A 22,947-nucleotide genomic window follows, 5' to 3' on the forward strand; every position below is an offset into this window, starting at 1 on the left:
GAGCTGCGTTTGGAGGGCCCTGGAGCTGTGTTATCCCTGGGAGTGTGGTGACAACTTGGAGGACTAGGTGTCGTCCTCCTCCCTGTGGAGCGCTTGCAGTCTGTGGTTTCCACGAAGCAGCTGTGGAGATCATTTCTGCGCTGCGGGGATCTGCTCCGCTTTCTCTTCCTGGACCCATTCTTCTGGCAGCGGGAAGAAGGGCTGAATCGGTGCTCCTCTTGGTGGCTGTCTTCTCGCGCAGTGTGCAGCACGTGGTCAGATGGTGGATGGCAGTGTGGGCATGCAGCTCTAGTGCAGGACTCCAGCCTCCTACAGACGCAGGAGTGATGCAAGGGCATGTCCACATGGGAGGTGATGCTGAGCCCGCCTGGCCAGGAGCTGCTGTCCTCTGCAGAGTCCTCCATGCCCGTCGCCATATCCTGCCAAGAGAGCTGTGAAAAGGTCCTGTCCTCTCCTCCTGAAGGGGATGGAGCAGTGGGAAACCTCCAGAGCTCTCTGAGGCGACAACTAAAGACCTCCCAGAGGCCCTCCTGGAGGGCTGCAAAGGCAGAGGGGCCAAAGGCACACAAGTAGGTTGGATCTAGGGGCGATGCTTTGAGACGGAGCAGCGTGGTGGCTCTGAAGAAAGCTGCAGTGTGTGGGGGCAAGGAGAGCAATGCCAAGACCCCCGAAAGAAACCCGCTGTCCATCTGCTGCCCTGACCCACCTCCCCAGAGTTACCTTAGTGCCAATCTGGCTGATCCCGTGGTCCCACAGGGTCTGCCTGCTGCCTGCCGCCCTGCTGCTGACCGAAGAAGGAGCGGGCATATGATGGTGCTGGCTGACATTGATGCCTGTTGACTAGATTTCCCATCAGAGCATCTGGGGAAAATAAGAAAAAAGAGTGATGTCCACTTAGGGCTGCTCTTGCAACCTCCACTGGGCTTCACTCATCGACTCGGAGCGGTTTGTATGGCAGAGAGAAGACATGTCAGGCTACAAATGGGGACTTCACTTGGGGTCTTCCCACCAACTCTGCCCCTGTCACAGCAAGACCTCCTCTTCATACCCGCTATGGCCTCCATTTCGTGGAATCGTAAAATCACAGAACAGTTTGCGTTGGAAGGGACCTTGGCGATCATTTAGGTCATGTCCCTTGCCACAGGCAGGGACACCTTCCACTAGACCGACTTGCTCAAAGCCCTGTCCAAGCTCGCCTGGAACACTTCCAGGGAGGGGGCATCCACAGCTTCTCTGGGCAACCACTTCCACGGTCACCCCACCCCTGCCATAAAGTAATTCTTCCTAACATTAAATCTAAATTTACGTTCCTTAAGTTGAAAACTAATGGCCCTCACCCTATCACTACGCTCCCTGAGCAGGAGTCCTGTCCTCCTCCCCCCCCCCCGCTCTTCCCTGTAGGCCCCTTTAGGGACTCTGCTCTCTATCAGCCACCTACAGAGAGCAGACAAATAGCGGTTTACATGGGGGCAGCAGCCTAAAGCCCAGCAAGGGAAGGGAAGGACTGGCGGCAGGTAGGTCACGTTCGACAGCCCTGAGTGGTGCGGGTAGTAATTGCCTCCTGGGACGGAACAACTCAGGAGGATCAGAAGAGAAATAGCAAAACCCTGAAAAGGAAACGTGTTCTGAACACCTGTTAGTCCTGGCTGTTACCTGATATAAAACAGTAAGTAGGCTTGCTGCCCGAGAGCTGTGTTGCGGTCACAGCAAGCCACAGACGTATCATCCATCTGGTACCAGAGTCCATTGCTGGCCTGTCAAAGAAAGGCAAGGACATGTGGAGATGAACTGCATGGTTTCTCCCGAACGACACAGGCAGAAAACTACACAAGCAAGAGTCCGCCAACGCAAATCCCATCCAGCTGGTCAGGAGACCTTCTCCCCCAGAACCTTGGCTGCCAGAAAGAGCGCCGCCAAAGTTTGCCTTCCCCAGCACACACAGTCCCCGAGATGAAGGAAGTGGCTCTTTACCTTTGTGTAGCAGAAATAGTGTCCTGCCAAGGAGCTGCCACCGCTGTGCACCAGGACAGCGTATAAGGTGTAGAGGGGCGGTTCTGCAGCTCCCTGAGACATGTATGGCTGGAGATCCAAGTACTGGGGATACTGCACAAACTGTGGAGAGACCAAGAGGGCTCATAAGGGATCCTGGCATACGACGTGAAAGAGCCTGGCAAGACCGGGGCCCAGCTGTGTAGAAATACATCTCTGGGGCTCATCAACACTCGCTTGTCCCTGAAGCAGCAGGTGACGCCTTGGGTGGCAGGAAACTGCTCTCGGCCAGAGCAGCTCTGTCGCAGCAGAGCATGTGCTTGCCTTGCCACAGGAGCTCTCCTCTCCCCAGAAGGGAACACCAAAAGCTCCACCTGAACAGCTTGTGACAGAGCGTGCTGCTTTAGGCAATCTCCTGCTCCACGACGAGAAAGAAAGTGGCCCTCCAATTGCGTACACACCTTGCCGATCTTCTTGCCGGAGAAATCAAAGCGTTTCAGGCACAGCGTGAGAACCCTGGGCGCGCGCTCGATTGTAAACCTCTTGAGGGCGGTAACCTTCTTGCCACAGCTTGAAAGCAAGCAGAGAGAAAAGCGCTGAAATGCACCCTAGCTTGCCCCACGGCGGCCAGACAACCTTTTCCACCTCACACGACCTCACGCCATTTCAAGACTCTTCAGAACCGTTAGGCTGGAAGAAAGAAAAGCTGTGCCTCCTGATTGTGCATCGAACCTCCTGAGGCTCGATGACACGCAGCATCTCCACACAGCTACAAGTCTTAACCTGGTGTTAGTCATCCTCTTACCTGTCACATCGAAAGCTGTTTTCACCAGCCAGCTGCTCGGGTTTGACAAAGTCCTCCAGAGCTGCGGTGACAGATGAGGCTGCCTGGAGGGGTGAGAAAGGAGAGCTCTGAGCTGGGGGAAATGCCCTCGCCCAAGCACTCAGGAGGAGTTGCCCACAAGATCCAGGGAGCTGCCGCTGAGGAGATCCACTGTGACCCTGCAAACCTTGGCCAGAGGGAGGCAGAAAGAGGGTATGATGCCGAACATTTCCCTCCCTTCCCAGAGATTCCCGGCCGGCACTATTAAGAGCTACCTCACCGTGCCACCGCTCAGTTCAGATACCGATGGTGTGCAGGGTCATCAGGAATGAAAACAACACGAGCCATCAGCCTGGGAGCCAGATGGGTGTTGAGGGAGGGCAAAGAGAAGGTGGCTGAGAGTCCCTCAGGGGTGCAGAGAGGATAATGCGTGCTTGTCCAGCTTCAAAGCCGGCATCTACAAGGAGTCCACTGCCGCGGCCGTTGCAGGAAGACACCACCCATACCACTTCCCACCACCCCCACAGCTCTCCTGTGTTCACAGTGCACTTTTCAAAGCCAGCCGCGCAGATTCTGGGAAGCCACAAGGAGCTTGGGACGACTTGAAGCCCAGTGAGAAACCCTCTTACTTCGATATCCAAAGGCACATCCAGGAAGGCCTCGTAGGAATCGGAAACTGCTTTGCAGCTGCAGCACGTGACTGGAAGGCAAACGGAAATGATCAGCGACAGGCAAAGTCGATTGACCGTGCCCGTTTATGCTCTTCATCCCTACGCGAGCCAGCCCCACGCTCAGCTGTCTCTCACAGACACACAGGCAGGGCACAGGCAAGTGTAAGGAGAGCAACAGTTGTGGAAACATACCTCTGGACCTCAGGAAGCCCCCAAATATTTGATGGACGATGGTAGTATATTGAGAAGAGATGTCCCAGCTGGAAGGAAATGGTAAGGCAGAGAGTTATCTCCTCCAAGAGTTTTCCTGTGCCTGAAAGCCCTGGGCATAGGCTTTCCTTGATGGGGTACGTCAAGGAGGCCAAAACGCTGGGCAACATTGAAAGGTCGTTTGCTTGTGCTTACGCGCTGCTTCCAGCCAGACAAGCTGTCTGCATGGCAGTGACAGTACAGCGTAAGAAGTCGTGGGCGTCTTCCTGCATGCCAAGCGTGAAATGCCCTCCTATTCCTAATCAAGAGGAAGGTAGTACTTCAGTCCTCTACCAACAGAGGATAGCACGTCAAAGCAGCTGAGATGACTTACGTGAGAGGGCATTGATGGCGGCCCTGGGCTGGATGGCACAGGCTGAGGTGGACAAGGCATCGTTAACGTGCGCTTCCATGATGCACATCATGCAGAAGCCTTCCTGCTGACCTGAAGAGGAAGGGAGGGAAGGAGGGAGGGAAGGAAGCAAGCTGGTCAGGTTAGTCAAAGAGCCGTTGTGATGGGAAACCTCATGGAGACCTTGGAGTTCTGCTCGGACAGTCTCCTAGTCGTCCCCAGGTGCCAATGGCCCAGCAAGCCCACGACATCTCAGTACACAGAAAACATGCTTGAGAGGGATGCCTCGCTGACAGAAGTTTTCTGTGCAACCAGCAAATATGTAGGTTATATGTAGGAATAGGGAACGACGGGCAGCACTAGAAAGAGGCGTCTTTGTGACAGCAAACACGCCTCGATAGGCCAAGCGGCTTGTAGGCTTGAGTGTTCCAAGAGCACCCCCTTGGCGGTGGCTGAGAAAGAAGGGCTGCTTTTCTCCTACATCCAGCGGCAGGTGCTGGGGGTCCTTGGGAAGTGCCCAACAGACTGACAAGGAGATCTTCCAGAAAGTACTCACAGGAGTCGCTGTGCTCACAAGAGAGCAGGTAGTTGGCCAGAGGTGGGGTGTACGTCAGGCACTGCAGCACGGAGTTGAGGAAGCACGTGTTGCCCAGGTTGTAGAGGCCTGCTCCAGCTCTCTGCCTTTGCTGCCAGCCCATGCAAATCTTCTCCGGGGGAAAGAGGATCCTTTGTGGTGGAGCCATTCCCTCGGCAACGACTGCAGGGAAATGATGGTTTTGTTGCACAAAAACCCTGGGTAGGCCTGCTTGCTCTCAGGAAAAGCCCCAGAATTCCCTTGAGGTTGTCCCTACAGCAACGTTGCGGGATGGAACACCAGCCGTGCCCACTGCATTTGGGGATTCACCAAGGCCAAGGCTGCTGGTGAAACCGTTACTCACAGGAGTTGTTCCCCATTGCGGCCATCGCTCCTCTCAGCAGCGCAGCGGGAAGCTTTGGCTGACAAAGGATGTCCGGACGCAGTCCAGAAAAAGAAGATCAGCTCCAATCCCGTCACCTGGTTGCAATGAAAGAAGCGGAGCTCAAGAAAATCATTCAAGCACCAAAAAACCCAGAGGCCAGCAGTCACCATCAAACGTGTTCCAGTGGTCGTTTGAACTGCCTGTAGCGACTGTTGGCAGCAGAGCCCTCTGGCTCTCCAGCCCACATTTGCCCACCCTGTCTGCAGGAGTGACCGCCTTTTGGCCGCTCCTTTAACGGTTGCCATTGCTGGGCTGTGTTTCCGGTCTCCCTTCCTGACCCACCAGTCAAGGTGGGCTTCGGGTCAGGCTACGCTGAGCCCAACGCCTCGGGCTGCCCCCTCCCTACTTTCCTAGCCTAGGCGATGGGAAAGACATAGGAATTAGCCAAGAGGAACGCTCCCCATAGCGCCTGTCTGGCCAGCCTAGAAGGGTGGAAGAGCTCAGCCTAGAGGTTGGGAGGCAGAGAGCGGCCTCCACTTTTATTCCCGATCTACCTCCTGTAGGATCTGTGCCAAAAGTCAAAGCCAACTTACCTTTGAAAGAGGGTGGAAGGTGAGGAGGGGTCAGCAGGAAAGGAGAAATGTTTAGAGAGAGGTAGCCACGCAAGTAGCTCAAGAAGGAGTTATCCCAACGGGCAGCTCGGCCCAACTGGCCCGCTGCTCAGGATGTCCAGCCCTGGCCAGGTGAGGTCACAAGTTCCGGGTGGGTGTCGCATCACTGCCCCTTTGTGACACGGGGCTGCACGGGGACACACGGTGGCCACGCAGCCACCACCTCCCCTGCAGCCAGCAGGCGGCTGCCGCTGGGCTTCCCCACGTGCTGCTGGCGAAGGGCTGTTTGGCCGCCGGCACAGCTCCCACCTCTTCCCTGCGCCGCACAGCCAGAGGAGGAAACTCCTGCCCAGGGCTGGAAGCTGCCCGTGCACAGCTGTGGCTGGCACCGTCCATTGCGCAGGGTTTCTTTGCCACTCTTCTCAGCTACAGGGCTGTGCACGTGAGACTCGTGGAGCAAAGCACCTGGGCTCTGACAGGTCCGCTGCCAAGGAATGTCATCTACCCGCCGAGACAAACCCTGACCCTGAGGCATCCAGTTTGGCCACCAACTCGCTTGGGTGGCTTTTGTTGACCCCTGCCCCTGGGGACGGCTGGTGTTTCCCCTCTCTTGCCTGGGGAGGCTGCTGGGAGAAGGCGTGCCCCGGGGCATGCTGGGAGCTGTAGGCCGGGGACAGCCCCATGGCCATGTTGTTCCCAGGGCATGCTGGGAGCTGTAGGCCCGGTGCTGCAGGGCAGCCATGTTGTTCCCGTGGCATGCTGGGAGCTGCCATTGCCCACCCTCAGCCTCCCAGCAGCCATGTTGAGCTGGGCAGGCGCAGCCTGGGCTGGGCTGGGGCCCTGCTGGGGCTCTGCCCTTCAGCGGCAGAGCTGGGCGCTTCTCCTCGCTGATGGGATGAAGTTATAAAGAATCACTAGGAGAGGCTGCAGCTACAGCAGTGATTAACTCCACCTACTGAATTAGCTCACCAAGGGCTGGCAAGCCTTCTGAGGCAGCTGCGCTATAACAGCAGCCAAGGGAAGTGGGGTAGCGGAGCGTTGCCTTCCAAAGCACAGAGCACAGAGAAGAAATGAAGTTCTGTAACAACAAGTAGAGTGCAGGTGCCCCAGGGAAGTTCATCTGAAGTTCACCAAGTTGTTGACCACCAGCGCTCTCCAAAGACCCCATTAAAGACCCCCCAGGAGCAAAGGGACATAGGCAAGTGCCTTATGCATATGTAAATCATTTTTAGGAAGTAGTTAGTGCAAAGTACATCTTCCCATCTGAACATGCCCAGAACGGACCCTGAGGGGCTGGATATTGACCGGTGGAGCGTGCTGATGGGTTGTAGCTTGTTTGTTTTCCCTTCCCACACAAAATTCCATTTTGTTTTGTGGGTAAGCAAAACTGCATATTGCAATGTGTTTCCTTGACTGGGAGTTTCTTCATAACAGGTGGGATCTCCAGGTTTAAACCCTGGTGCCAGAAAACCCCAACAAGAACACGTGCCTGGAATAAGGCTTCGCGCTTCTGGGGTATACCGTGGTTCTATTTCACGACTCACATCAAATTGTTCATGAACAATTCCTGAGGGGAGTATTCGGATGAGCTAGGGGATTTATTTCCCATGTTTCAACTCTGTTATCTGGTTTGGACGAGAAACGTTCAAGGGACCAAGGCCATACCCCATTTGTTAGGCATTTGAAATGCCAACCTGGGGATAACATGCCTTCCTATTTGTGGTGCACGGATTCACCGTGGGGTCTCAATACATAGCGGATCCCCCCTTTGCAAGGGGCACAGATCCCCTGCCCAGCAGGCAGCTCGTTGAGGAGCCCAGCAGGACCTTCTTTGCCAAGCTGCTTTCCAGCAAGGTGGCCCCCGCCTGTGCCGGGGCCTGGGCTTGTTCCTCCCCAGGGGCTGGACTCAGCACTTGTTGGACCTGATGGGGTCCCTGCTGCGCCCTTTCTCCAGCCAGACTCGGTCCCCAGCTGCCAGCACACCCACTGTGGTACCAGACACCCCTACCCCCCATTTTGTGGGTGCCAGCGGTGCCCAATGCCAGACCATCCCCACTGGGTTCAGGCCCTGAGGGTGATGCAGTCCCAGCTGCAGGATGGATGGATGAGCTCCATAGATAGAACCATGGATAGAGAAAAGATTGAACATTTCAGATGAAGGGGTACGCCAGGGCTGTCCCAGGCCTGCACCCCACCAGCTGCTCACTGGCAGGGCAACCCATTGCTCTTTTGGGAGCAGCGCTGCCACCACGGGGGCTTGCAGAAACAGACACAGTGGTGCCGGCAGTCGCATCTCCAGTCGCATCTTCTGGCAGATGTGCTAGAATTCTGATGCAAAGAACCTGCAGACACTTAAAGGAGCATTGTCACTGCGCCGTCCTGTGACTGTTAGCGGGTGGTTACTTGACCACTGGCTTGCAGGGTCCCACCAAACCTCTGTCTTGGTGGGATCCAAGCCTCTGTCTCACTGAACCCCCCCTTCTTCACTCACCTTGATGTCTATAGGGTTGTTCTCTCACATAATTCTCACCCCTCTCCCTTTGTGTTTTGTCCTTTCTGCCTTAGGTTTATCACAGAGGTGCCACTAGAATTGGTCATTGGATCAGATTTGGGCAGGGGCTGGTCCATTTTGGAGTCAAATGAAAGTGGATTTATTGCCATGGAGTCAGCGCTTGATCTCTTCTCACCTTTCCCAGACCTACAAACACCGTGAGCACCACCAAACCCTTGCCATGTAAACCCACAGCATCTCTAAATTCCCCAATAGGATGTGAGGTTATTGATCCCAAGGCTTCCTCACGCTGCTTAAATAAGACTTTTTCCCATTCCTCTCCCTGATTTAGGTTATTTCACAGCAGAGGTGCGCTGGACCACAGCTGTGTCATCAGGGCCAAGATCAGATATGTCACAAAACCAGTAATAATGGGTAACAAGTGTCCAGGGTCTGAGGAAAGCAAAGTTTTTTACAGCAGAGAATGCGGGGGTGGTGGACAGAGGTCACTGTAAAGGTGAAATGAGATGTCCCTAATGAGAGCAATCCATGCTGTCCTTGGGGCCAGAGAGATGCAGGGCTGGACTGTGCAGTGCTGGCAGGAGAGGGCATCGCTGCAGGAGCGGGCTGGAAACTAGGACCATGCGTGGCAATCAGTTAGCTGAGGGGAATGTGCTCGAGCTTGTCTGGACAACAATTAACATGATGAGACATGTTTACAGAGCACAGGGGAGTGGGAGACGGATGGCGCCAAGGATGGCGCCAAGGAAAGGTAACACCTTGCGGTTAATTGATGGCAGTTAACCACCAATCGGGGATTGCCTAGTATGCAAGGCTTAGCTTCAAGAACCAATCTGTTTAAAACGCGCAGCTTCTGAAAGTGTATATAAACTCGTGCTTCTGTACAATAAATTGACAGTTGCTTGCATCAAGCTGCGTCCCGTCTCTTCATTCGCCGCAAATTGGTGACCCCGACGTGATGCGTTTAAGGATCTGACGTGAAGGGCTCTCGAATCGCCTAACTGAGCGACATGCAGCGAATCCCACAGAACTTTGAACGATCTGCTGAAAGGAAGCAGGAGCCGGCCAGAAATCCCTCCGGAGTTGAGAGGTGAGCTGTGGGAAATCCGTAATGGGGAATCAGGCTTTGTCCCCAGAAAGAGACGTATATGGACTCATAAAGGGTCTTCTAGTCAGATCCGGGAGTCCGTGCTTCAGTCTCCTCAAATGGTGACCCCTATGGTGGCGTTCCGAAGCCTTAGAAGAATAAGGACGGAACTGGTCGATAAAAAAGACAGCTCGTGGAAGAGGGCTGTGTTCCGGAGGAGACGGCTTGGCTGAACGATCGTCTTGCTGTCTGGACCAGGCGGACAACCTAAACCCCGAGGATAACACCTGTATTCATCGAGACAGGTGAGCAGCCAAGAAACTTTAGAGATTTTAAATATTTGAAGAAGTTTTAAGAAGCTTTAGAAACCTGTACTCATTGAGACAGGCGAGCAGTCAAGAAACTTTAGAGACTTCGAAAGAAATGAAAGTGGTCAGTAGAAAATTGTATGATGCTGCCGCGGAGGGGAACTCCGTGTCGGGAATACACTTAACATCTTGGTGGCAAATTCTGACTACTCTTTGCCAAGTGTGGACTAATTCTACTAACGGTGCTAAACCAGAGGAAGCTGTAAATTCCACGGACAGCGTGACTCTTCTCAAGACACGGTCAGCGATGGCGATTCCGTCCACACCTCTGCCCCCAAAGCTTCTGTCACTGATTGCAGCGACCCTCACAACACAGGACCAAGCACGGGAACAGGACAACTGGGACAATGATTTTATTGACACTGATAAACCTTTTGATCCAGGTCCTATAGATCTGGAAAAGGAGCCAGACCTTTCCCCCACCCCCTTGTCTCTCCTGATGCATTGATTATATTTTTGGGGAGGGTGAAAGGGGGTCTGCGGGACTGGTGGCAGGAATGCAAGTGGGAAGGGAGGATTCATAATACATTTGCTGTGTCCCTTCTTGAAGTGATGGCAGAGCCTTATACACTCACACTGCATGATTGGAAGTCATTGCTTTGTATGGTACTAACTGATACAGTATATGATGTGGTTATCTGATTTTTGTGAGCTATGTGTAGTGGCCTTGACTGAAAACCTTAATCGGGGAATTGCTGTTAGCTATGAGCCGTTGGCTGGAGAAAATAACTGTGCCGATTCTGTGACTCAGGCAAGGTATCCCAGGGACAACTGTTTGCAACTGAATGAGATGGCTATTAAGGCAGTCCGGATGCGGGAGTCTTGCCACAGTCTTGCAGGGTCCTAGAGAGTCACTAACTTTAATACTAACTTGATTGATTGGCTTCAGAATATTTTGCAACAAGTCGAACATCAGGAAGCTCAAGGGTTGCTCTTAAAACAACTAGCTGTGATAGTGTCAATGAAAATTGTAAACGGGCAACTTTCACAATCGCAACCCCAACATGTTTCAAATGATTGTAAAGCAGAACTCACAGCAGACTGTAATTCTCAGGCTGAGTTCTGGAATGCAGCATAACAGATTTTTGCTTCTCTAATCTCTTCTGTAAGAATAGTACACGCTCTTAACTTGCTTAGTAAATTAGGCTGCTAGCTTGCTAAACAAAGTAATACTACAAATACTATTTTTTTTTCTGGCTTATTAACAGATGTTGATTCTGTCCATCATATGTTGCTACAGAACCGAGTTGCTATTGATTTTTATTATTAGCACAGGGACACAAGTGTGAAGGCTTTGATAGGATGTGTTACGTGAATCTGAGTGACCCCTGTGAATTAATTTACAAAAGTATACAAAACTCAAAAGCCTTAAAACAAAGATCTGCAACAGAGCCAGGGGCGGGATGCCTTTGGTCTCTTCTCACGGCTGGGAAACTTTGGGCCATGACTCAAAAGTATTACAGGATTTATTATAATTATCTTTAACCACCTTATTGATGTTTGCCTTATGTCTCCCATGCCTTTTTTTTCCCTGTATTCAGTGTTTAGTTGATTGTAACATAAAGCAGGTCATGGTCACCCAGCTACACACACCCTTTGCCTCGTCGCAATTAACAAGCAAAAAAGAGGATAGAGAATGTCTGAAGAGAGAGATACGAGAGGAAGCTGGAGAATATTTGACCTAACAAGAGATGAGAGAACAGCTAGGTATTGTGAAGGAGACTAGGAAAGATAAACATGGTTATCTAGTGTTTAATAGGTGTCTGCATGCTTGTAGAGATATATAGCTATGTAACGGCATGAATGATTTCTGCCCTGAGCCTGGTGGAGCATACAGCTGCGGTTTGTGTCCGGGCTCAGAGATGTAAATAGGGGATTCTCTGTTATGGTAAAAGTCTTTCTCTTTGCATAAAGAAGAGAGGGAATGAAGGGAATGACCCCAGAGGTATGTTCAGAGAAGGCATGCTATGTTTCGAACTTTTTGACTGAACCAGTTCTTGTTTGGTGTGCCCTTCCACCTATGTATAATGTTAATCCAAAAGAAGATGATATTGTTTACACTTTGAATGTCGATAATTGTCTTTCTGTAGATGCTAATGTAGTAGGAGGCTATGATGGGAACGTGTCGCAGCGGTTCTTCTCTTATCCAGAGTAACAGCAGGGAAAGCATTAAAGAGTTAAATCACCTTGTTTGGTAGGCAGTTAAGAATGTGAGTCAAAATTGCCACTGCTTTTTGTTGTTGGTTCAAGGACATGGCTGTGAGGATTTTGATGGTATGTGCTGTGTGGATTTTAGGCGCCCCATTGCAGCAACATGTTATCAAAATCTGAGAAAATGTCAGCCTTTTTGGCATCCATTCACTCAATTGGCAGTATTGTTTGTTTGCTATTGCCTTGGTTGCTGTCATGTTTGCAAGGGCCCTGCAGAACATGGCAAGCCTGGTACTAGCTGTTCAAAAACAAAAAGGGGAAATTGTAAAATTGTACGGAACAGAGACAGTGGGTTATTTTGACACTGATAAGATGTCTTAGTTGCTTTTTTATTTGTTCTATTACTTATACCTTGTTTTTACTCGTTCGGTTTCAAAGGTTCCTTTTGTGCAACAGGAAGGGGGAGATGCAGGAGCGGGCTGGAAACTAGGACCATGCGTGGCAATCAGTTAGCTGAGGGGAATGTGCTCGAGCTTGTCTGGACAACAATTAACATGATGAGACATGTTTACAGAGCACAGGGGAGTGGGAGACGGATGGCGCCAAGGATGGCGCCAAGGAAAGGTAACACCTTGCGGTTAATTGATGGCAGTTAACCACCAATCGGGGATTGCCTAGTCTGCAATGCTTAGCTTCAAGAACCAATCTGTTTAAAACGCGCAGCTTCTGAAAGTGTATATAAACTCGTGCTTCTGTACAATAAATTGACAGTTGCTTGCATCAAGCTGCGTCCCGTCTCTTCATTCGCCGCACATTGCTGCTGTGATGTCTCTGCAGCCACAGAGGACATGTGGTTCAGCTGTAGTTGATGTCCAGGAAGGACAAGGTGCTTTTGATTGTGTCCTTGTCAATGGACATCCTGTGATCCAGGAACCCTGTGAAAATTATTGGTCTATTTCTCTATTGCATCACCATAGCGATTTCTTTCCACAGTGCTGGCTAACTGGGGAGGTCCATGAAGACTGAAGGTTAGTCAAGTTGTGCTCACCTACAAGACAGGCAGAAAGGAGGATAACTACAGGCCTGTCCACCTTATCTTAGTGACAGGGAAGGTTGTGGAGCTGATCATCCTGAGCACCAACAAGCAGCAGGTGCAGGGAAACCAGGAGGTCAGGACCAGACAGCATGGGTTTATGAAAGGAAGGTCCTACTTGATGAAACCGATCTTCTTTTGTTACAAGATGACGTGCCCAGTGGATGAAGGAAAGGCTGTGGATGCTGTCTACCTGGACGTTACAAAAGCCTTTTTGCTCCATCTCCCACAGCATTCTGCTGGAGAATCTGGCTGCTCATGGCTTGGCTGGGTGTTCTCTATGCTGGGTTTGAGCTGGATGTACATCCAAGCCCCAAGAGGGGTAGTAAATGGAGTGACATCCAGGTGACGATGGCCCATAAGGAGTGGTGTTCCCCAGGGCTCAGTGTTGGGGCCAGTCCTGTTTCAGAACTTTATCAATGATGCAGCCAGGGGGATTGAGTGCACCCTCAGTAAGGTTGCCTACGACATCAGGTTGGGTGGGAGGGCTGATCTCCTTGAGGGCAGGGAGGTTCTGCAGAGGGATCTGCACAGGTTGGGCTGTTTGAGTGAGTCCAATTGTATGAAGTTCAACCAGGAGAAGTGCCAGTTCTGCACTTGGGTCACAACAACCCCACACAACACTACAGGCTTGGGGAGAGTGGCTGGAAGGAAGCCTGGTGGGGAAGTACCCTGAGGGTGCAGGTTGACAGATGGTTGAGCATGAGCCATCAGTGTGCCGGGGTGGCCAAGAAGGCCAATAGCATCCTGGCTTGTATCAGAAACAGTGTGGCCAGCAGGACCAGGGCAGTGATCGATCCCCTGTACTCGGCACTGCTGAAGCCAAACCTCGAGCACCATGTTTCCGTCTTGGGCTCCTTACTTCAAGAGAAACTCTGAGGTGCTGGAGTATGGCCAGAGAAGAGCAACAAAGCTGGTGAAGGGTCTGGAGCCCTGGTATGTTGATGAGCAGCTGAGAAGACTTGGGTTCTTTAGTGTGGAGAAAAGGACGCTCATGGGGATTTTACTGCTCTCTAGAAATACCTGGAAGGAGGTTGTAGATGGGTGGGGATAGGTCTCTTCTCCCAGATAACAAGAGACAGGACAAGAGGAAACCGCCTCAAGTTACACCAGGAGAGGTTTACATTGGGCATGAGGCAAAACATCTTCACTGCAAGGGTGGTCAAGCTTTGGAACAGGCTGCTCATGGAGGCGGTGGAATCACCAGCCCTGGAGGTGTGTCAGAAATATATAAATGCAGTGCTTGGGGACAGGATTTAGTGATGAAATTGGCCGTCCTGAGGTAACAGTTGGATTTGATGATCCTTGAGGTCTTTTCCATCCTAAATGATTCTCTGTTTCTATGATTCTATGACATTGCAAGCCTACCTAGAGCAGATGCTGAGAAAGCTGGTCTAGCTCACCCTGCCTTAGTATGGGGGTTGGACTAGGTGATATCCAGAGGTCAGTTCAACCTGAAAAGAAGCCATAGAGCTAAAAGAGCATATATAAATTGTGTCAACACCAATACAGGAGTTCATGTGAAGAATGTTTCTCCATTCAAATTACTTTTCTGAAATGTATTTGATCAATCAGGAAGAAGCGAGCCTGTTTTTCTATGGTCAGGTGGTGGGCCAGGAGGAGGGTGATGGAGAGGTATGGTATTAGGAGGGCAATTGAGTCTCAGGAACGCCTAATGCAGGAGGAAGTTCATGGCTGTGAAGGGGCCTGTGAGGCCAGCTCTGTCTCTGGAGGTGACAGGCCAGCAACAGGAACATGTGGCTGGGGAAGTCCCTCTGCCAAGGTACAGCTTAGGACCTCTCCAGGAAGAGGCCTGGGATACAGATTGTCATGTCCATTTTGCCTGTGGACATGACAAGACAGCAGCAGGCATGTGGTGTAGAAGACCATGTGGCGATTATTTCTCTGTGGTAAGTGGAAAGACCACCAGAAAAAGCAAACAGTGTTGGTTCCCTGCATAAAGGGGGGTTCCTGAGACGGTAAAGCTTTCCTGGGTAGTGGGAAAAAGCAGGAGAGAGGAAAAGATTTCACCAAGTGTAATGTTGAAAATGGAGAGTGGCTGTCAGGAGGAACAACTGTCACTTCAGGGGTCCTGCTGCGGTGCAAGAGCTCAGCCAGAGGGAGCCTGGATCAGCCCATGGTTTGTGTTTCAAGGAACAGCCGGTGAGAGTGGAGGTACCTCAGCGAAGGTATGGCAATGTTGGGGTGAGAGCAAGGCAGGGCAGCGAGATGGTGCCTACAGCCTGCACGGAAACAGGGGCAGTTGTCCAACCATGTAGAACAACCTGCGGTGGAGATGGAAAAGGTTTTTAGCAAGGCTGGAAAGCCTGAAGAGAACCCAGCTCTTTGTCCCCTTGGCTATGGCAGCTGTTTCTGACACTGAGGCCTGTGAGAAGACAAGTTGTCCTCATGGCACTAGAGCATCGTTGCCTCCGTGCAGCCCCACCGGGAAGCTGGAAGTTGTTGTGCCATTGTTGTCCTTAACACGGCATTGGATCCCCCACCTTCCATGGTCCCCAGGAAGAGCCCTGAGCCCTGTGTGAGGGACAGCACCGACCTCCCCACAGGCTGCAGGTCACGGCTTGGCCTTTCTGCTTCATCAAGCAAGCCAAGGCTTTGCTCAGCAGCAGAGCTGCCTGCACAGCGCCTTTGCCTTCCTGCACTCACAGCCTCCAAGGATGGGCTCTAACAGGGCCATGGGGAGGCTTCCTCGGTCATGGCCCTCAGCGGGGCTTGTTAATGCTTCCAGGGACTTTGGGGTTTGCTCCTGACTTGGTGTTCTTGAGAGGTTTCTTCAGCCTCCTCTGAACACCTGAAGTCCACAGCACCACAGACACCCTGGGCTCATTACAAGGCAGAAGGCCCTTAGGAGCCCTGTCTCCTCCATCAGGGACACCTGGTCTTCAAGTTTGGCTTGTACACTTCATGAGGTAAGGTTCAGCCGTACAGTGAAAGAGAAAGGCAGGTAATGAGCACTTTGGAGAAGTGATAGAAGGCTTTTCCAGTTGCTATTGATGCAGAGTGTCTCCTGAGGAGGTGCGGACAGGTAGGGAAAGCAGTTCCTGGAGCTAAATACTGTGTGGACAGCCTTGCTCTTCACGTCTCCAGCCTCACTATTTCAGCCAGGCACACAGAAGCAAAGTGCTGGCTGCTTTGCTTGCCTGAGCCCTGTGCCTGATCACCACAGAACCCGCTGGCCTCTTTTGGAGAGCCACCCCAAAGCCCCTCCTGTGTGGGCCCACTCTGCACCCGCTGCGCGGTGGGTCCCCTGGCCTGGCTGCTAGCAAAGGCTGACGGCAGCACAGGCCATAGGCAGCCGGCGCTTGGAAAGCCCCAGTGTCTCGGGCCAGCTACTGCTGGGAGCCCTGTGTGCGCGCGCAACTCTCTAGTGAACCTGAAGCTGGACTAGGTGACCAGCAAGAGGGGTGAGAGAGCCTTTCAGGCACGTGGGTGGCCTGTGGCTGCAGCCCACGTGCTTGCTCATCCCCAGCATCCCCACCTGGCAAGAGGACCAGGCCTGCCAACCACTGGCCACCTCTCCACCTCCTGGAGGCAGGAAGGACTTGGAGGTGCTTAGCACGCGTGCCCTCAGCTGCTGCCCACCTAGGCACGCCCCCTCTGCGGGAGCATTTGCGTATGTCTTGGCTTCATTTGCAGTAACACACTTCACAGTGGACAAGTGTGGATTCAGTGTTGTCCAAGTCTGGAGGTCAGTCTCGTTCCAATGAGTGTACCCTGGTCTTAGCCACAAGTTATTCCCATTAGTCCCAAACAGAATGGGGATACCAGCTAGAGGAATTCCTGCCTGAGTATATTCAGGGAAATGGGTACGTACACAACAATCACTCTTCTTAACATACATTATCAATGTTCCCACCAGTTTCAAATGAGTGTTCCGTGTCCGTGAGTCCTCCTGATCCCACCAGAGTTGAGAATGTAGCACACCACATCACAGGTCAAATCCTATACACTTGTAAAACATGTTTCAACAAAGAAGAACAAAAGAGTTCAGGGACAAGTTGTCTGGACTGTATGAGTAGTTTATTTTGAAAATGTTGTGATGATTGTTAAATACATGTTAAATACGTAAATAAATACAATGAAATGTTAAGAAGAAAAAGAAAAAAGAAAAGAAAAACCTGGGGGAGAATTGTAGAGGAATTATAGAGGAATGAAGGCAGGTTAATGATATTGATAACGTACAGCTGTGGGCATGCTTCAGGGGTGGTGTGTTGGCGGCTGACGTGGATAATGTGCAGCTGTGGCTGCTTCCTGCGCCTGCCCCCCCACCCCCTCCCTCCCCTCCCAAGATGGTGGAGAGACAAGGAGAGGCCCCGGGAGAAGCAGGGTGGACTGGCTTGAAGAGGCTGAAGAAAGAGCATGGCCCGTAGATGAACTTCTGAAACCTTGTAGGGGACTGGTGGCTGTGCCGGGGCAAGGCGTGGGAACTACTTATTGAAGTTAACCTGGCATATGATGGTAAAAGCCTTGTAGCAGCCAGCTGGTTTTTATAGTGCTTTGACAGTGTTGGAGCAGTGCGACAAGCTGCCCAAAGAGGCTGTGGAGTCTACTTCTCTGGAGACATTCAAAACCTGCCTGGACGCGATGCACAGCTTCTCCCCGCATCTCCGTGGGGAGCCCCCCAGCAGGCTGAGAGCTGCCCCTGGCAGGCAGCATAGTCGCTGCCCAGCACACAGCCCCCGGGGCTGCAGGGACCCTGCTGGCAAGGACAGCGCTGGGCACCCCTGGCTGCACAGCCACCTTCACAGCCCTGCAGCCGGCCCCGGGAGGAGGGGTCCACCATGCTCTGTCCTTCCCGTGGTGCAGCAGGCAAGTCCTGCCCTGGAGCATGTCTTCTGCCCCACACCAGAAAATGCAGGAGAGCCGTCGGGACAGGTCCTCTCAGCTGTGACATGTGCCAGGTCTAGGAGACACTTCCAGGACCTCCTCTGCATTGCCCTGCTGGCCGAGACTTACCCTGTCAAGGGCCGTGACGATTCCTGCCCTGGTCAGCTCGCACCTGTCTTCCCACCCCAGACTGACTGTAACACCTTGCTCCTGTCCCCTTGTCTGCCTTTGGTGCTACTGGCAGTGCAACGTTGTGGGCTCAGTGCCGAGCAGTGCGGGGACCGGAGGAAGCTTCTGGGGAGGAAACACGGCAGTTTGCTACAGCCCCCGGGCAAAGAGAGCTGCTTCCTTGGTCCAAAGCTTGCTGCCTCTCCATTTCTGCCATGCAATTTCATGTAGCCGTCTCAAAGGAAGGTTTCACTGCCAGCTCCTTTGATTTTCTGGTGAGCACCGAGATGTTGAGGTTTGTTCCTGTCAAGCCCCTGGGCCTTGGAGTCATGTGGCTACATCAGCATCTCCGCTGCTGTGCAAAACCAGTGACCTTGCCAGGTCCTCGGCATAATAGACTGGAAAGGCAAATGAATATGTGTGGTTTGATACACTCTTCCAGAAATCTCCCTGCAGTGTTGCCTGTGAAAAGCCACACTTGTGCTGGCATTCGAGACACCTGTGAACGTCGACCCTACAGCCCTGTGGCAGCCTGTAGCCGTGGGAGAAACCTGCATGAGGAGGAAATCGGCATTTCATCCTCGGCGTAAGCTTGGGGTGTTGTTCTGTAGAAGGAGGAGTGCTGCCTTATTGCCCCAGCATGGGGTAGGGGAGCGCGGAGGTGGCGGCTCCTGAGCCTGGGACAGTGCGCTTCAGCCTGGAGGCAAAAGCCATCGGTGGGAGTCTTCCCTCCAGCCTCCTGCCTGATCTCTGCAGGGGCCAGGGGACGTGTGCTGGGGCTGCAAACACTGCCATAAAGCCAAGAGATGTCGCCAGGGGCTGCTCCCAGCTCTGCCTGGGCGCTGCTGCTGTCAGATTCAAGCACTCGCAAGTGATTCCTGGCCCAGGAGTACATGAAATCGTCTCCATTACTTCCACCACAAACCTGTGTCCACCTTGAAAACACAGAACCTTTTGCATCAGCAGTACCTTGCCAAAAATGTTGGGAGGAGGAAAACAACTCCTGGTTTCTCATGAAGGTCTCTCACATCGGCTGAGCAGGTTTGATGTGAACTCTTCTTCTCCACAGGAGTTTGCATCGTGCCCAAAAGCCATTTTCTGTCCAAAGGGTTTTTGATGGGAAATGTTTTACTAAACCTCTTTGAAGCCCATCCTAAGCATTGCCAAGAAAGAGGGAATGACTGAAGCCTGTGTCAGCTACTTGGCGCAGTAAAGGAAATATCACCCGCCTTCCCAGAGCCTCAAGAGGGTGGCTGGGTGGTCCTGGTGCTGGGATGGTGGGGCCGGGCACATCACAGCCCCCGGCAAAGGTGAAGCTAACAAACCAACCTGCTTCCCTCAGCCGCCAGAGCGTAGCCTCCAAAGTGGCCTGAAGCTTTCTAGTGTTTGGCATGTTTCCTTGCAAGGAAGGCAGGCTCTGAATTCCAGCATTCCAACCCAAAAGAGACATCTCTAAGAAGAGCCCTTCTGCATGGTGGGACAGGATGCCGTCAGGAGGAGGAAGGGTTGGAGGAAACAAGAAGTGCTTCCCCTGAAGAGGCAGGCTGTAATTGCCAAGCGATGGGTTTCAGTTCTGCCTCTGGGTGATCGCCCCTGGAGTCTCCAAGCCCCTGGAGGTGGCTTGGAGCTGCCGATGGCTGGAGACCCGAGTGGCTCACTGGCTCCTTGGATTGACGGATCCCTTCCTTAGGGACCTGCTGGCCAGCCTGCAGTGGAGCTTTGGGTCTGCACAGGTTCAGAGATATTTATTACCCAGCCTGGCAGTCCCAGCCCTGGGCTTTTTCTGGTGTCACCCTTCTCCTTACTAGCCCCACTTAGAATGGACCACCAAAGCGTGCAGATACATTCATGCCCAAGGACGCCACGTCTGAAGTCCCCTTTCCAGCAGCCCATCTGCACAGAAGCCCTTGCGCTTGCCTGCTAGATTTCCCTTCCCCTTACTCTTCGATCATTCAGACACCTCCCAACACTCCACTTGCTTCTTGGAGATTCAGGCAGTTAAAAGCTTGCCTCTCCTTCACTACTCCGCCCAGTTAAGCCTTTAGCCAGCTCTTGATATGTCTTTATTTTATCATTTCCTTTTCGTCTGGAAGATTTCCTGCATGGTGATGCCTTGTGGAAGATGAACCTCATTGGTGGCAGCTTGTCCTTGGCATAGGCCTGAGGAGTGTGTTTTGTTTTAACGGTGTGTGTTTTTAACCAGTTGCGGAGATGTTAGCCATGTCCGCAGGAATCTGGTCCACTCTCTCTGCCTGAGCAGGGCTTGCTCCAGAAGAGCCCTGGGTGCGGGAGCCAAGTGGGAGCTACTGTGGGAAGGCCATTGCGTTCTGTTGTCGCTGGGAGCACGGTCCTGTGTTGGAGGACCAGTTCTCATCCCCGCTGCTGAGGGGTGGTACTCTGTGAACTGCCTGTGGAGATCATAGCGGTGCCACAGGGATCTGCTCCGCGCTCTCTGCATTGGCAGGGTTTGCTCCCTGGGAGCAGCCCTGGGTGCGGGAGTATACTGGGAGCTGCGTTTGGAGGGCCCTGGAGCTGTGTTATCCCTGGGAGTGTGGTGACAACTTGGAGGACTAGGTGTCGTCCTCCTCCCTGTGGAGCGCTTGCAGTCTGTGGTTTCCACGAAGCAGCTGTGGAGATCATTTCTGCGCTGCGGGGATCTGCTCCGCTTTCTCTTCCTGGACCCATTCTTCTGGCAGCGGGAAGAAGGGCTGAATCGGTGCTCCTCTTGGTGGCTGTCTTCTCGCGCAGTGTGCAGCACGTGGTCAGATGGTGGATGGCAGTGTGGGCATGCAGCTCTAGTGCAGGACTCCAGCCTCCTACAGACGCAGGAGTGATGCAAGGGCATGTCCACATGGGAGGTGATGCTGAGCCCGCCTGGCCAGGAGCTGCTGTCCTCTGCAGAGTCCTCCATGCCCGTCGCCATATCCTGCCAAGAGAGCTGTGAAAAGGTCCTGTCCTCTCCTCCTGAAGGGGATGGAGCAGTGGGAAACCTCCAGAGCTCTCTGAGGCGACAACTAAAGACCTCCCAGAGGCCCTCCTGGAGGGCTGCAAAGGCAGAGGGGCCAAAGGCACACAAGTAGGTTGGATCTAGGGGCGATGCTTTGAGACGGAGCAGCGTGGTGGCTCTGAAGAAAGCTGCAGTGTGTGGGGGCAAGGAGAGCAATGCCAAGACCCCCGAAAGAAACCCGCTGTCCATCTGCTGCCCTGACCCACCTCCCCAGAGTTACCTTAGTCCAATCTGGCTGATCCCGTGGTCCCACAGGGTCTGCCTGCTGCCTGCCGCCCTGCTGCTGACCGAAGAAGGAGCGGGCATATGATGGTGCTGGTGACATTGATGCCTGTTGACTAGATTTCCCATCAGAGCATCTGGGGAAAATAAGAAAAAAGAGTGATGTCCACTTAGGGCTGCTCTTGCAACCTCCACTGGGCTTCACTCATCGACTCGGAGCGGTTTGTATGGCAGAGAGAAGACATGTCAGGCTACAAATGGGGACTTCACTTGGGGTCTTCCCACCAACTCTGCCCCTGTCACAGCAAGACCTCCTCTTCATACCCGCTATGGCCTCCATTTCGTGGAATCGTAAAATCACAGAACAGTTTGCGTTGGAAGGGACCTTGGCGATCATTTAGGTCATGTCCCTTGCCACAGGCAGGGACACCTTCCACTAGACCGACTTGCTCAAAGCCCTGTCCAAGCTCGCCTGGAACACTTCCAGGGAGGGGGCATCCACAGCTTCTCTGGGCAACCACTTCCACGGTCACCCCACCCCTGCCATAAAGTAATTCTTCCTAACATTAAATCTAAATTTACGTTCCTTAAGTTGAAAACTAATGGCCCTCACCCTATCACTACGCTCCCTGAGCAGGAGTCCTGTCCTCCTCCCCCCCCCCCCGCTCTTCCCTGTAGGCCCCTTTAGGGACTCTGCTCTCTATCAGCCACCTACAGAGAGCAGACAAATAGCGGTTTACATGGGGGCAGCAGCCTAAAGCCCAGCAAGGGAAGGGAAGGACTGGCGGCAGGTAGGTCACGTTCGACAGCCCTGAGTGGTGCGGGTAGTAATTGCCTCCTGGGACGGAACAACTCAGGAGGATCAGAAGAGAAATAGCAAAACCCTGAAAAGGAAACGTGTTCTGAACACCTGTTAGTCCTGGCTGTTACCTGATATAAAACAGTAAGTAGGCTTGCTGCCCGAGAGCTGTGTTGCGGTCACAGCAAGCCACAGACGTATCATCCATCTGGTACCAGAGTCCATTGCTGGCCTGTCAAAGAAAGGCAAGGACATGTGGAGATGAACTGCATGGTTTCTCCCGAACGACACAGGCAGAAAACTACACAAGCAAGAGTCCGCCAACGCAAATCCCATCCAGCTGGTCAGGAGACCTTCTCCCCCAGAACCTTGGCTGCCGGAAAGAGCGCCGGCAAAGTTTGCCTTCCCCAGCACACACAGTCCCCGAGATGAAGGAAGTGGCTCTTTACCTTTGTGTAGCAGAAATAGTGTCCTGCCAAGGAGCTGCCACCGCTGTGCACCAGGACAGCGTATAAGGTGTAGAGGGGCGGTTCTGCAGCTCCCTGAGACATGTATGGCTGGAGATCCAAGTACTGGGGATACTGCACAAACTGTGGAGAGACCAAGAGGGCTCATAAGGGATCCTGGCATACGACGTGAAAGAGCCTGGCAAGACCGGGGCCCAGCTGTGTAGAAATACATCTCTGGGGCTCATCAACACTCGCTTGTCCCTGAAGCAGCAGGTGACGCCTTGGGTGGCAGGAAACTGCTCTCGGCCAGAGCAGCTCTGTCGCAGCAGAGCATGTGCTTGCCTTGCCACAGGAGCTCTCCTCTCCCCAGAAGGGAACACCAAAAGCTCCACCTGAACAGCTTGTGACAGAGCGTGCTGCTTTAGGCAATCTCCTGCTCCACGACGAGAAAGAAAGTGGCCCTCCAATTGCGTACACACCTTGCCGATCTTCTTGCCGGAGAAATCAAAGCGTTTCAGGCACAGCGTGAGAACCCTGGGCGCGCGCTCGATTGTAAACCTCTTGAGGGCGGTAACCTTCTTGCCACAGC

This window comes from Falco naumanni (assembly GCF_017639655.2).
Source record: "Falco naumanni isolate bFalNau1 chromosome 23 unlocalized genomic scaffold, bFalNau1.pat SUPER_23_unloc_1, whole genome shotgun sequence".
In the NCBI taxonomy this organism is placed as follows: domain Eukaryota; kingdom Metazoa; phylum Chordata; class Aves; order Falconiformes; family Falconidae; genus Falco; species Falco naumanni.